Raw genomic sequence first — 15,000 nt, 5'->3', positions numbered from 1 at the left:
TGGAATTACACAAAAAAGATTTTTCATCGGAAAGAGGTCTACGAAGACTTTTGGGAAAACGTCGACGTTTGCTGGCTTATTTGGCAAAGAAAAATAGAGTACGTTATAAGAAATTAATCGGTCAGTTGAATATTCGGGAGCAGTAATTTAATCGTTCAAATTTTTTTCTTGTTTTATTATTTTTTTAGTAGTCTTATAGTAGTCTTAGATTTTTCATTTTGATGAGCCTCGCTTTGAGGAATTCATGGAATAATCCATTTTCATGGAATAATGAATTAAGGAAGAAAGGATATGAGTCTACCGCTTACAAGAAAAGATCTCATGATAGTCAATATGGGCCCTCAACACCCATCAATGCATGGTGTTCTTCGACTGATCGTTACTCTCGATGGTGAGGATGTTATTGATTGTGAACCCATATTAGGCTATTTACACAGAGGAATGGAAAAAATCGCGGAAAACCGAACTATTATACAATACTTACCTTATGTAACAAGGATATAGAGAGATTGTAGAAAGGGAGTTGTAAATTCCTTAACTTAAGAAAGAAAAAAGAATAAAAACACAGATACATAACATAAAAAAAAGAATAAATAAGACGAGATTCGACCTCCCCCTACATATTTAATTTCCTCTCCTATACAAAAACTAGCAAGACCCACTCCATTGGTAATTCCATCAATAACACCCTTATCAAAAAACTCCGTGAGTTCGGTTAACCCTCTTATACCGAGGGTAAAGACCCTAGTATAGAAAATATCTATATAACCACGATTATATGACCAACTGTATATATTTTTTTTTACTTGATCTAAAAATTCTTTTTTAGGATTTCCTTTGTAAAAAGAGTTTATTAAATCCAAATTCTGAAAAAAAGAATAAGCGGATCCATAGAAGATATATGCTATGAATAAACCAAAGATAGCTAGACTTACAGAAGAAATTGCATTAGTAATAAATTCATATGAATTTACAAAAGAATTAGAACTTTCCTGGGTAAAGTTTATTGAGGGAGTTAACCACTTTGATAATATGGTTAACTCTGCTATTCCATTACCAATTCCTCCATTATCAAAAGAGATTCCTATGAATCCAATGAACAAAGTGAAAAGTAGTAATATAAGAAGAGGAAATAACATAGTATTTCCCGTTTCATGCGGATAGGCAAAAGTGTTTTTAGCCCCAAAAGACGTAGTAAAGGATCCTATCCTATTTCTTGTATTACCTTGAATTTTTGGTATATTTTGTGAAAAAAAAGAAACTCCACTCTTCGTTGTTGATAAAACGAAATCCCTATTCACTCCTTTGGGTATCCTTTTTCCCCATAAGGATATTGAATACAAGGAACTCTCTTTAGTGCTACTGTAATTTTGAAAATGAACACGCAAATACCCATCAAATGTAAGTAAATATATCCGAAACATATAAAAGGCAGTTAATCCTGCAGTAAAGGAGGCTATTATTCCAAAAAAGGGCGAATACAACCAACTATTACTAAGGATTTCATCTTTGGACCAGAAACAAGCAAGAGGTGGAATACCACAAAGAGAAAGTGTACCCCATAAAAAAGTAGTTCTTGTGATTGGAATGTATTTTCTTAAACCGCCCATAAGAACCATATTTTGACTTTTATCTGGTGAATATCCAACAAGAGGTTCCATTGAATGAATAACGGATCCGGATCCCAAGAACAATAAAGCTTTTGAATAAGCATGAGTGATCAAATGGAATAAAGCAGCTTGATAAGAACCTATACCTAGAGCTAACATCATATAACCCAATTGAGACATTGTAGAATAGGCTAAGCTTCTTTTAATATCTCTCTGAGCAAGAGCTAAAGTAGCTCCTAAGAATAGTGTTATTGTACCTACTAAAGAAATAAAACTCATTATCAAAGGTAAAGATATGAAAAGAGGAAGAAGTCGAGCTAGAAGAAAAATTCCCGCAGCAACCATAGTTGCTGCGTGTATAAGAGCCGAAATAGGAGTGGGCCCTTCCATAGCATCGGGTAACCATACGTGAAGAGGGAATTGTGCGGATTTCGCAACTGCACCAAGGAATAATAAAAAAGCACACAAAGTAGTAAGTAAAGAGTTAATTCCATTATTAGGAATCCAGTTATTAGCTATTTTGAACAAATCCCTAAACTCTAAACTACCTGTTATCCAAAAAAAACCTAAAATTCCTAATAATAGACCAAAATCCCCTACACGATTAGTTACAAAAGCTTTTTGACAAGCACTCGCTGCGATTGGTCGTGTAAACCAAAAGCCTATCAATAAATAAGAACACATTCCCACGAGTTCCCAAAAAAAATAAATTTGTATCAAATTGGAGCTAGTAACCAATCCCAACATGGAAGTATTGAAAAAACTTATATAAACAAAAAATCTCAAATATCCTTCATCGTGAGACATATAACCATCACTATAAATAAGAACCAGGATTCCTACAGTAGTAATTAGCATTAACATAATAGAAGTAAGTGGGTCAATCAAGTATCCAAATTCTAAAGAAAAATCATTATTGACGGTCCAAGACCATAGATATTGATAGATCGAACTTCCATTTATTTGTTGAATAGACAGTTGAACTGAGAATACCATAGCTATACTTAAGAGTAAAACACTAGGAAAAGCCCATATGCGACGAAGATTTTTTGTTGCTGTAGGAATAAGAATAAGGCCAAATCCCATTGACATAATAACTGGAAGTGGGAGAAGAGGGATTACCCATGCATATTGATATGTATGTTCCATAAGAAAAGAAATTGCAATTTTTACTTCAATTTTTACTTCAATTTTTCTATAAAATTGTTTCCGATTCACCAAACCAATTCTTATCTCTTTCTGAAAGAATAAATAAAAAGAATAAGAAAAAATACTGAAATTCTTAATTTTTCCAAAATTTATCTCATTGAAATAATTAAAAATTAAGAATGGGTTTAGTTGGTTAAATTAAAAAAGTTAATAAAATAACTTCGTTACCTAGTTATTTTATTAACTAAATAAAGATATTTATAAAAATAAAAAAAAAAAGTGGAATCATTTTACTTTCTATTCATAATTCATTTTTATATTTCTTTAAAACAAAGATGAAACAGCTCTCTTGTTCCATAATTAACTGATTGAGTGAATTCCAATGAAAACCTATGTTTATAAGAAATTATCGAATAGTCCTTACTTCATATAGAACTAAAATCCTAATGACTATAAATTACCTAAGTTTTAGAATGTCTTGTTTAAGAGACTCAGTATTTTTTGTTTTGATTGGAATTCCTTTCCTTTATGGAATACCATTCTGAACTTAATTAACTATTTTCATTTTCCCTTCTTTTTATCCCCCCGTCTTATCTTATATGGGGGATAGGCTTCCATACCATATATCTATATATGGAGTATACTTGATATATAAATAGATATAAATAGATTTAAATGAGAAACCTTTCTATATATTCTATATTATTAAAAAACAAGTATAAAATATATAAAGAAAAAATGTTAAAAAATTCTTGTTGTCTTATCCGCATTAGACAAAATGAAGTAAAAAATAATTCAAAATTTAAGTATCTTTCAGTATCTAAGTATAAATACTAATAAAAAGAAGAAAGAAGGATTGATTTGCAGCAATAGATGTCTTTCACATACAACTAGAAAAAAGTAATTTCCTTTTTGAATGGCAGTTCCAAAAAAACGTACTTCAATGTCAAAAAAGCGTATTCGTAAAAATATTTGGAAGAAAAAGACTTATTTTTCCATAGTACAATCTTATTCTTTAGTAAAATCAAGATCATTTTCGAGCGGTAATGAGCATCCAAAACCAAAGGGTTTTTCTGGGCAACAAACAAATAATAAGATTTTGGAATAATATGAATTGACTTATCAAAAAAGAATTCCAATTATTTAATAATTTTGATTCTTCTTTGAATGTACTTTTATGTGTCGAATTACTCGGTACAATATTCTTAGAACAAAAAACCCCTCTTATCTTATATATACAAGAAAAAAAAGTTTTGTTTGGTATACTGTGTGCTAAGTATTCTTTTCCTATCAATGAACTTTTCATAATTTTCATAATAGAATCCTCATATTCTATTATGAAAATTATGAAAAGTGGAGTATTCTTACAATAGGACTTACAACTTCCACCTATCTTCTCCAAAATCATAAGGTTAGTAAATCTTATTAATAAGAGCATAAAGACTTTCATTCTAGAAATTTTTAAAAAATCCAAAAAGCCTTTTCCATTTATCCATTTTAATTTCATCATTAAATAGAAACCCTTTTGGATTTTTTTCATTGTATTGAAAGAATTTTCAAAATGTAAACGAGAAATTAATTAGAAAAAATTAGTTCTACAATTGCAAGTTAGAAAAAAGAAATTCCAACTCTTTCAAGCAGTGTTTGTGTTTCTATTGGGCAAAGCAAGAGTTTATTGTAAAAAAAAAATGGAAACGATACTACCAAACGAAGTCTATTTTAATGAAAACTCTAATGTTCCTAAATTTTATGGACTTTCCCAATATCGACGATTCCCAAGATAATAGCTATTATTCTTTTAAGTTACCTATTATTTGAAGTTAGCCGCCATGGTGAAATTGGTAGACACGCTGCTCTTAGGAAGCAGTGCTCAAGCATCTCGGTTCGAATCCGAGTGGCGGCATTCTTGAAAAAGAATACAATAGATTAGAAATCAATTCGAAATTTACAATTTTGTAATGGGACCTTCCCCTTATGCTATTTGCAACTTTAGAACATATACTAACTCATATCTCTTTCTCAACGATTTCAATTGTGATTACGATTCATTTTATAACCTTATTAGTTCGTGAACTTGGAGGATTACGTGATTCGTCAGAAAAAGGAATGATAGTTACTTTTTTCTCTATAACAGGATTCTTAGTTTCTCGTTGGGCTTCCTCGGGACATTTTCCATTAAGTAATTTATATGAGTCATTGATCTTCCTTTCATGGGCCCTGTATATTCTTCATACCATTCCTAAAATACAGAACTCTAAAAATGATTTAAGCACAATAACTACGCCAAGTACTATTTTAACGCAAGGCTTTGCCACATCGGGTCTTTTAACTGAAATGCATCAATCCACGATACTAGTACCTGCTCTACAATCTCAGTGGTTAATGATGCATGTCAGTATGATGTTATTAAGCTATGCAACTCTTTTGTGCGGATCCTTATTATCTGCCGCTATTCTAATCATTAGATTTCGAAATAATTTCCATTTCTTTTCTAAAAAGAAAAAAAATGTTTTAAATAAAACATTTTTCTTTAGTGATATTAAATATTTTTATGCAAAAAGAAGTGCTTTAAAAAGAACCTCTGTCCCTTCATTTCCAAATTATTACAAATATCAATTAACGGAGCGTTTGGATTCTTGGAGTTATCGTGTCATTAGCCTAGGATTTACCCTTTTAACCGTAGGTATTCTTTGTGGAGCAGTATGGGCTAATGAGGCCTGGGGATCCTATTGGAATTGGGATCCTAAGGAAACTTGGGCATTTATTACTTGGACCATATTCGCAATTTATTTACATAGTAGAACAAATACAAATTGGAAGGGTACGAATTCTGCACTTATAGCTTCGATAGGATTTCTTATAATTTGGATTTGTTATTTTGGTATAAATCTATTAGGAATAGGCTTACATAGTTATGGTTCGTTTACATTAACACCTAAATGATTACATAAAATAAAACCTTCATGAAATGAAGGTTTTTACTTTTATGTTTTATTTGAGAACCCCTTGAACGCCTTCTCAAAGGGTTCTCAAAAATTCGAGATAGATCTAATTATACTTTTTTACTTATTTCTGCATTAATAGAGCAGACGAGTAAAAAAAAGCAAACCTATTTAGGATAATAATTGGATAAGAGAGCCTCTACCCTGTCAACGGATAGGGAGAGAACAAAATCTGGATAAATACCAATTCCTATTACTGGTAAAAAGATACAGATTAAAATAAAGAGTTCTCGTGGTCCAGAATCCACAAAATTTGCGTTTGGAACATTAAATAGCTTGTATCCATAGAACATCTGGCGTAACATAGATAATAAATAAATAGGAGTTAATATCATTCCAATTGCCATTACAAAAGTAATTAGTGTTTTTGGCATTAACAGAAATTTTGGACTAGTAATTAGTCCAAAAAATACTACTAATTCTGCGACAAAACCACTCATTCCTGGTAAGGCAAGAGAAGCCATTGAAAAGCTACTAAACATGGTAAAAATTTTAGGCATTGGGATGGATATTCCCCCCAGTTCTTCGAGATAAACAAGACGCATTCTATCAGAAGCGGTTCCTGCCAAGAAAAAAAGTGTAGCACACAATAAATCCATGGGATAATATTTGTAAAATAGCTCCATTGAGTCCAATGTTGGTTATGGAACCAATTCCTATAATTATGAAACCCATGTGAGATACAGAGGAATAAGCTATTCTTTTTTTGAAATTTCGTTGACCAAGAGAAGTTGAAGCTGCATAGATTATTTGGATCGCTCCTATTATTACTAACCAGGGCGAAAATAGATAATGAGCATGAGGTAACAATTCCATGTTGATCCGAATCAATCCATATGCTCCCATCTTTAATAATATTCCCGCTAAAAGCATACATGTACTATAATGTGCTTCCCCATGGGTATCTGGTAACCACGTATGTAGGGGTATAATCGGCAATTTGACAGCATAAGCAATAAGGAAGCCAAAATATAAAAGTATTTCCAAGGTTGCAGGGTATGATTGATTAATTAATCTTTCCAAATCTAATCCTGGTTCGTTGGAACCATATAAGCCCATACCCAGAACTCCGATTAAGAAAAAAATGGAACCGCCTGCAGTATACAAAATAAACTTTGTAGCTGAATATAGACGCCTCTTCCCCCCCCACATGGATAAAAGTAAGTAAACAGGAATTAATTCTAACTCCCACATGATAAAAAAAAGTAAAAGGTCTCGCGAAGAAAATAATCCTATTTGACCACTATACATTGCGAGCATCAGGAAATAGAATAATCGCGAATTCCGTGTAATTGGCCAAGCTGCTAAAGTAGCTAAAGTAGTGATAAATCCTGTCAATAAAATAGATCCTAATGAAAGTCCATCGATTCCCAATCTCCAGTGGAAATCGAAGACATCTATCCATTTATAATCCTCCTTTAATTGGATTAAGGGATCCTCCAGTTGGAAATGATAACAGAACGCATAAGTCATTAGAAGGAATTCTAATAAACAAATAGATATAGTATACCACCTAACGACTTTGTTTCCCTTATGAGGTAAAAAGAAAATTAATGAACCTGCAAATATCGGCAAAACAACAAGTATTGTTAACCAAGGAAAATAACTCATGATAAAGTGATAAAGACAAGATACGTTTTGACCAGAAAAGCCCGTGCTCGATTATTTCGAGCACAGGCTTCTTCGGTAAAGAGGAATCAGACGATTCGAGTGAAGTTTTTTGTAACGTATCAATAAGATAGAGCCATGCTACGTGTTGTTTCAGGCCCTAAATAAACGCGGACACTTAAAAAATCTGTCGGGCAGGCAGATTCACATCTCTTACAACCCACACAATCTTCGGTTCTCGGCGCGGAAGCAATTTGCTTGGCTTTACATCCATCCCAGGGTATCATTTCTAATACATCTGTTGGACAAGCTCGTACACATTGAGTGCATCCTATACATGTATCGTAAATTTTTACGGAATGTGACATTGGATCTATAAATTTTTCTTTTCAACATAAAATTTTTCGATCTGGTAAAAATGAAATTAGTACTATAATGAGTCATATGTATTGTAGACACCAGACGAAGCAATGGTTTATCCAAACTTCAAAAATAAAAATCTATTTTTTAATCTGTTTGTGAGAAAGCGTGAAGAGAGCCAAGAGACTTTAATTTTGGATTTCAACAATAAGAAATAAGAAAGAATTTTACGAATTGTACAGACGAATTCGAATTAGCCAATAAATTGGCTATCGTCTTTTCAATATAAATTATTGCAATATTCAAATTGCAATATCAATGAATTACAAATACAAAAATTCATTTAAGTGAAAAAGAATACTATGCAATAATCTACTAAAAAAAGCAATAATCTACTAAAAAAAATGGATATTCTCAAATAATACTAAGAAAATAGTATTGATTTCTATTTATTTTAATATGTGCGCCTTTGTTTAGAGGATTCTATGTCTAATTATTCAAAATTCTAATTATTCAATAAATTAGATTGATTGATACGAGTGGATTTCCTATTACGATGGATGGAAGAAAGAATGGATAGTCCAATAGCGGCTTCAGCAGCCGCAAGGGCTATAACAAAAATTGCGAAAATATCTCCTTTTAATTGGCGACTATCAAATAGATCAGAAAATGTTACGAGATTTAGATTAATTGAATTCAGTATAAGTTCAAGACATATTAGAGCTCTAACCATGTTTCGGCTTGTGATCAATCCATAGATACCAATCGAAAATAAATAGACACTCAAAAAAAGTACATGCTCAAACATCATTAACTAACTCCTTATCAATCTCGATTCATTTCAATATGAGGGCAAGAATTGAACCGATTCAATTAATTACAATAGAACAATTACACAACAAAAGAGAAAATAAAGGAGGTATTTGTTGGCAGTAGATGGATTTTACTAAATCAAAATTGTGATTCTTTAGTTATTTATTTTAGATTTGCAATTCTTATAATTTGTACTTTTTCTAAGTTTTCTTATTGCCGAGCCATAGTAATTGCACCTATTAAAGAAACTAGAAGAATTATGGAAATGAGTTCAAACGGAAGATAAAAATCGGTTGCTAAATGAATTCCAATTTGTTGAACATTATTTATGAGACCCTGTTCTACTATTTGGTTTGATCTTGTAGTCCAAAGAATTCCATACCACGACGTATCTGGGATAGTAGTCATTAGCGAAAAAACAATAGTTATACAAACGAGTGAAGTGAACCCATCTCCAATAGTCCAATAATTCTTATCTTTAGACCATTCTGAGCCATTTACGAACATTACAGCGAATATGATCAAGACATTTATGGCTCCCACATAAATAAGAAGTTGTGCGACAGCTACAAAGTAGGAATTTAATAAAAAATAGAATAAGGATATACAAACAAGAACTAATCCCAGCGAAAAGGCAGAATAAATGGGGTTGGTAAGTAATACTACTCCTAGACCCCCTAGTAGAAGAACAAATCCCCCAAATAGCATAAGAATCTCATGTATTGGTCCAGGTAAATCCATTATGGATAAAAAGAAATTAATAGTATAAAATTTTTCATGAACTGACTAAAACTAAAGGATTCAAGGAAGGAAAAAAGGATTTGGGTATTTTTTTGTGTATAAACTGTATAGTTATAAATTATATTATATCACGAAAATCTAGTCTGATTTAAAATAAGAAATAATTTCCAATAAGCAGTAGTTTTTCTTTATAGTTTAATTTTAAAGTTTAATAAAGAATTATTAGATTTTTATAACAAAAAGACAAAATCAAAGTTTAGTAATCAGTAATCGTTCTTGAATTCGAAGATTTTTCTTTGTTTATTTTACTTTCAGACGAATTCCTAATTGTTTGAATTGTGTAATCTCCCATTATGGAGATTGGTAACCGACTTAAAGCAATTTGATTGTAATTCAATTCATGACGATCATAGGTAGAAAGTTCATATTCTTCAGTCATTGATAAACAGCTTGTTGGACAGTACTCAACACAATTGCCACAAAATATACAAACTCCGAAATCAATACTATAATTAAGCAATTGTTTTCTTTTAATATCCTTTTCAAATCTCCAATCCACAACGGGTAAATCTATCGGACATACGCGAACACATACTTCACAAGCAATACATTTATCAAATTCAAAGTGGATTCGCCCTCGGAAACGCTCTGGTGTAATTGATTTTTCATAAGGGTAGTGAATCGTTATAGGTAAACGATTTGTGTGGGATAAGGTAGTTATGAAACTTTGACCTATGTACCTTGTAGCACGTATTGTTTGTTGACCATAACTCATGAACCCAGTTACCATAGGGAACATATTCATTCTAAATATCTATGAAAAAGATATGTTTCTTTCTCTTGTTTGAGAGAGCTTTTGTGTTGAAAATATTCTTACTATTATTGTATTATCTTATTTATAGTGAAACAAGTTGAGAAGAGGTTGTTAATAAGAGATTGCCCAGGGAAATAGGTAAAAGAAATTTCCATCCAAGATTTAATAACTGATCCATTCTCATCCTCGGTAAAGTCCATCTTATTGTGATAGAAATGAAGAGAAATAAATAAGCTTTAGTTAATGTAATAAATATACCCATTGTCATTTCCAAAATTCCAACTGCTTTATTCATTTGGAAAAAATCAAAAAAGGATATATAGGGAATAGAGAAATTCCACCCGCCCAAGTAGAGAACTGTTACAAATAAAGAAGAAACTAATAAATTTAGGTAAGAAACAAGATAAAATAAACCATATTTGATACCGGAATATTCAGTTTGGTAACCTGCTACTAATTCTTCCTCCGCTTCTGGTAAATCAAAGGGTAATCTTTCACATTCTGCCAAAGAAGAAATTAAAAAAACCAGAAAACCTATAGGCTGACGCCAAATATTCCATCCAAAAAAACCGTATTTTGACTGTGCTTCAACTATATCAACTGTACTTGAACTGTTAGATAATCATAGTCGATGATAACATCACAGTTCCCACCGCTATTTCAAAACCGTACATGAAACCTTAGCTTCATACGGCTTCTCTATGATCAGAAAAAAGAAAGGACTGTTTTGTTCCTAGCCCCTGGGGCGTAGATAGAATTAGATAAAATAAAATAAATAGATTTGAAAGTCCTAAATTAGACCAAAGGAATTCCGTCTGCTAGAATAAGAAAAAGCGCTTCCGAATTGATCTCATCCTTTATAATATAATGAAAATTTTTCTTTGTTCAGTAATAACTTAATCTTGGAATAAAACACTTGTTACTTGTTATAGGAATTCAATTAATAAATGGAAAGAGTTGGGTATTAGTTCATGAGCAATTCTGCATGAATATGGATAGAGGAAGGAAATAATGAAAATTTTTTCTAGTGCACTCCATATCTTTTTTACTATTCTTCTTTCCCCAGGGAGGGGGTATTCAAAAAGAAAAAATGGATAAAGGGTTAATTCGTTCTTGATAGCCATTTCCTTAACAAGTGAATGGGAACATACTCTGGATCGGAATCCGAAGAAAGTACTACTTGATAATTTCTACAAATTGCAAGTCCTTATTATGATTCCTTTTATGGGCAAAAATCTCTAATGTTTTAGATTTTCCATTACTAATCCTTTATGTACTTTAGTGTTCCTAACCCTTCACTAACTTTTGGTGGATTCTTCTTATGGATTATTAAGTTATAGTAATAACTAGGAGTATTCTAGTAATGGAATTCCATATCGTGAATCCTTTATTCTTGGCCGCTTCAAGATATGATGACTAATTAAAAAATATCAACCTTGGGATAAAGAGTTTACACTGCTTATGTTTACTTCCACTTTTTTCTTGTACGTAGGAAATGAGATTTTTTCTTTTTACTACAAATTTTTAAGCTGTTTTGTTTCACTCATATAGCTATCTAGTTTAACTTACCAACCCAAATACTAAATAAGAAAAGGAATATAAATAGTTAATGGATTTTATAGGAAAAAGATCTATTTTAACGAATCACACGTAGAGATATTGCTAGCACACAAAAAGTTAATGGTATTTCATAACTAATGGATTGAGCAGCAGCTCGTAGACCGCCTGAAAAAGAATATTTATTATTTGAGCTATATCCTGCCATAAGAAGACCAATAGGAGCTATACTTGAAATGGCAATCCATAAAAAAACACCAATACTAAGATCGGCTAAAACAAAATGATATCCCAAAGGGATAACTAAAAAACTTAATAAAACTGATATGACTGCTATAGAGGGTCCAATGCTAAATAAAGAAATATCTCCTCGGGATGGCAGAATATCTTCTTTTAAAAGTAGCTTAGTCCCATCTGCTATAGCTTGAAGCAGGCCCAGGGGGCCAGCATATTCAGGACCAATACGTTGTTGTATCGACGCAGATATTTCTCTTTCTAACCACACAATTACGAGTACCTCTATTGTTATTCCCAAAAGGAGGGTCAAAATGGGTAGAATCGATATCAGTCCATAGACTTCTTTTAATAATTCCAATTTCGAAAAAGAATTGATAGTTTCTACCTCTACCCTATCTATTATCATTTCAACGATCAACTTCCCCCATAATGATATCTATACTACCTAATATCGTCATGATATCAGCCAATTTCATTTTTTTAACTAGCTGAGGAAGAATTTGCAAATTAATAAACCCGGGTGGACGGATTTTCCATCTCCAGGGGAAAAGGCTATCATCTCCTACTAGATAAATCCCTAATTCACCTTTTGGGGCTTCTACTCTTACATAAAGCTCTTGTCTTGACAATTCAAAATTGGGCGAAGGTTTTTTACCAAGAAATTTATACTCAAAATCATTCCATTCAGAATTCTTTTCTTTCTTAAAGCGTCGGACTTCTAAATTCTCATAAGGTCCTCCAGGAATTTTTTCTACAGCTTGTTGAATTATTTTGATGGATTCCCTCATTTCACCAATTCGTACTAAATAGCGAGCTAACGAATCCCCTTCTTTTTGCCATTGGACTTTCCAATCAAATTGGTTGTAAGACTCATAAGGATCTACTTTACGAAGATCCCATTGTATTCCAGAAGCTCGTAACATCGGTCCCGATAAGCCCCAATTTACTGCTTCTTCTCCGCTAATAAAACCTACTCCTTCAACTCGCTCTAAAAAAATTGGATTCTGTGTAATAAGTTGTTGATATTCAACAACTCCGCGTAAAAAATAATCACAGAAATCTAAACATTTATCGATCCATCCATAAGGTAGATCGGCGGCTACTCCTCCGATGCGAAAGTAATTGTGCATCATTCGCATACCTGTAGCAGCTTCAAATAGATCATATATTAATTCTCTCTCTCTAAAAATATAGAAAAAAGGAGTCTGTGCGCCGAGATCCGCCATAAAAGGTCCAAGCCATAGCAAGTGAGAAGCTATCCGGCTTAATTCTAACATAATTACCCTAATATAGCTGGCTCTTTGTGGTATTTGAATATTCTCCAAGAATTCTGGTGCATTTACTGTTATTGCTTCTGTAAACATAGTAGCTAAATAATCCCACCTTGTTACATAAGGTAAGTATTGTATAATAGTTCGGTTTTCCGCGATTTTTTCCATTCCTCTGTGTAAATAGCCTAATATGGGTTCACAATCAATAACATCCTCACCATCGAGAGTAACGATCAGTCGAAGAACACCATGCATTGATGGGTGTTGAGGGCCCATATTGACTATCATGAGATCTTTTCTTGTAAGCGGTAGACTCATATCCTTTCTTCCTTAATTCATTATTCCATGAAAATGGATTATTCCATGAATTCCTCAAAGCGAGGCTCATCAAAATGAAAAATCTAAGACTACTATAAGACTACTAAAAAAATAATAAAACAAGAAAAAAATTTGAACGATTAAATTACTGCTCCCGAATATTCAACTGACCGATTAATTTCTTATAACGTACTCTATTTTTCTTTGCCAAATAAGCCAGCAAACGTCGACGTTTTCCCAAAAGTCTTCGTAGACCTCTTTCCGATGAAAAATCTTTTTTGTGTAATTCCAAATGTGAAGCAAGTCTCCGTATCTTATTGGTGAAACTGAATACTTGAAATTCAACAGAACCCCTGTTTTCTTCTTTTTCTTCTTTAACCATAAATCCAAAAATTTTTCTACCTCCTTTCTTTTTCATGTATTTTTCTGATCAGGAAAAATACAAAATTATGTCAGTTATTTTGAAGTTATTCTAATCTCGTACACACACAAATTTGCAATTATTCATCTACTACTGGAATTTGGATTTATTTTATCGATGCAAATTGGATTTGGATAGAAGGGTACATTCTTTCTAATATTTTAGATAGAAGAAACATTTCTTCTATCTAAAATATTAGAAAGAATTTTGCTGATTTATTTATTGCTATATGCAATTTATGGAATTGATACACCATTTAATTGATATCATTTAGCAAAATGAAACACAGCATATGCATCCATCTTTTGGCTCGAGAATTTCACGGGATAGAGATATGGTATAAGAAATAGACTATTAAGTAACTCTAAATGAATTGTGGATACATCTGTATCCTTAACATACTGAAACGATTGTCATTATTCGTATCAAACCAATAGCGATTCATACAAGCTAAATCTTCTAATCAATGGTGGGCCAATAATGCATTTTTTTGCATATGTATTAAGACGCTTGGCCTGATTTCGAAATTGTCCAGAGTTTTATATGTTGTTTTCATTGCAAAATGATGGGTCTCCTTCCATAACTTTCCAATTACGAGTACGAGAATTGAAAGACATGAAAATTCTCAATTCTCTACGGCGTCTAGTAGATAGAAACAAGAAAATCAGAAGAATCTTTCTCTCTATTCACTATCATTCCGCGTCTTCGACTTCTATTAGTTTCTTTTCTTCTTTAATGCAATAGCTATAGTTTGATATAAGAATCCATTTCTCAAAGTAATGGAAACCATTCTCTTATAGGAAATGGTTCGAAAATCGCTATTCCACCTTTTAGGTATCGTGAAAAGTGATACCTGTGAAGATCGTGCATTTCAGTCAAATTCAGATCCGTTTTTCGAGTCCATGATATAATATAACCAAATTGGATAGATCTTCCACCTGTTTAGCTAAGAAAGAATAGATACAGAGGTGGATAATAGATCGATATGAAGATCATGAGCTGCCCCATAATGAAATCGCCAGTAGTCGCGAATATCTCCTTCTTCCCTAATCCAAGATTGGAGAAAGAAGATCTAAGAGGGACCTATGGAGAATGTAGT

At 32.4% G+C, this 15,000-nt stretch overlaps 1 long non-coding RNA gene and 1 other non-coding gene across 2 annotated transcripts in view; one reads left to right on the top strand and one right to left on the bottom strand.

Annotated features, from left to right (window-relative positions):
• LOC141030226 (uncharacterized) overlaps positions 1-15,000 on the bottom strand; it is a 25,230-nt gene that overhangs the window by 5,730 nt on the left and 4,500 nt on the right. The gene's annotated exons all lie outside the window — the stretch shown is intronic.
• TRNAL-UAG (transfer RNA leucine (anticodon UAG)) lies at positions 4,583-4,662 on the top strand. Its single transcript has one exon. It is a non-coding gene; the product is annotated as a tRNA-Leu (tRNA).

Source organism: Aegilops tauschii, unplaced genomic scaffold (assembly GCF_002575655.3).
Source record: "Aegilops tauschii subsp. strangulata cultivar AL8/78 unplaced genomic scaffold, Aet v6.0 ptg000414l_obj, whole genome shotgun sequence".
In the NCBI taxonomy this organism is placed as follows: domain Eukaryota; kingdom Viridiplantae; phylum Streptophyta; class Magnoliopsida; order Poales; family Poaceae; genus Aegilops; species Aegilops tauschii.
This window is presented reverse-complemented; position numbering and strand designations above follow the sequence as displayed.